We start from the raw sequence: 1,321 nt of genomic DNA on the forward strand, positions 1-1,321 counted from the left end.
CTCCACACTGTTTTCCAGAGCGGCTGCACCAGCTTACATTGCCACCAACAGTGTAGGAGGGTGGCCGTCTCTCCACCCTCACCAGCATCTATAGTCTTTTGATTTGTTCATTTTAGCGACTCTGACCGGTGTGAAGTGGTATCTCAGCGTGGTTTTGATTTGAATTTCCCAAGCATCAGATAATTTAAATTAAAAATCATACAGCCATCTCCTATAAAAATATTTTTGTGCTAGATATGGATTTACAAAAATACACAGAGAAGTCTATACGTGTTCTCAGGATCTTACAATCTAGATTACATCCTTATTGGCTCTAGAGGAGAAGCAGAATGTCTGGGAAGAACAGAGGAAAGTCATTTAAACCTGGGCAGGGAATGCTGAGGTAATGTGTTTGTGTGTGTGTGTGTGTGTGTGTGTGTGTGTGTGTGTGTGTGTGTGTTTTGGGTTCCTAGATTAAATTCCAATATGTGAGAGAGGAAATTTCCCCACATATTCAAGCAATTCTCAGGACACTAGCTTTGTTTCCTAAAATTCAACTCAATTGTGACACTATTTACCCAGAGATATCATCAGATTCCACAGATTGAGGGCTTAGTCCCACAAGAATGCCCTCCCCCCAAATCAGATGATAGACATGACCCATTGTAACCTGTGCTTCTGACACACAGACTATAGAGCAAAGATTCCCATCATACTCTTCCTTGGTTTAATTATTGCTAGAAAGGCTCACAGCACTCAGAACGTTTTACTAGATTACCAGATTATCATACAAGGAAATAACTCAGGAACAGCCTAATGCATAGAGTGAGGTTTGGCATGAAGCTTCCACATGTCCAGGTGCTGTGCCTTCTAAGCACCAACACTTGTTCACAGCACAGAAGCTCTCTGAACACAGTCCTTTTGGGTTTTTATGGAGGGTTCATTACATAGGCACCAATGATTAAAGTATTGGCCCTGGGTCACTGAACTCAACCTCAGCTCCTCTCTTCTCTCCTGAGGTCAGGGGTGGGACTTTAATCACAGGGTTGGCTCCCCTGGCCCTGTTTTGGTTCCAAAAGTCGCAGATAACATAAAAGGACACCTTAGTTCCCCTCAAATTTTAGGAAATTCCAAGGGTTTTAGGAGCTCTGTGCCAGAAAGAGGATGAAAACTAAATATGTATTTCTTATTAAAGATCACAATATCATTGTGTGTGTGTGTGTGTGAAAGAGGATGAGAAGATGTGGTATATATCCACAATGGAGTACTACATGGCAATGAGAAAGAATGACATATGGCCATTTGTAGGAAAGTGGATGGACCTTGAGGGTGTCATGCTAAG

At 42.1% G+C, this 1,321-nt stretch overlaps 1 long non-coding RNA gene across 1 annotated transcript in view; it reads left to right on the top strand.

The window, feature by feature from the left end:
• Positions 1–1,321, top strand: part of LOC115286919 — a 3,735-nt gene that overhangs the window by 378 nt on the left and 2,036 nt on the right. The window lies entirely within an intron of this gene.

This window comes from Suricata suricatta, chromosome 3 (genome assembly GCF_006229205.1).
Source record: "Suricata suricatta isolate VVHF042 chromosome 3, meerkat_22Aug2017_6uvM2_HiC, whole genome shotgun sequence".
In the NCBI taxonomy this organism is placed as follows: Eukaryota; Metazoa; Chordata; class Mammalia; order Carnivora; family Herpestidae; genus Suricata; species Suricata suricatta.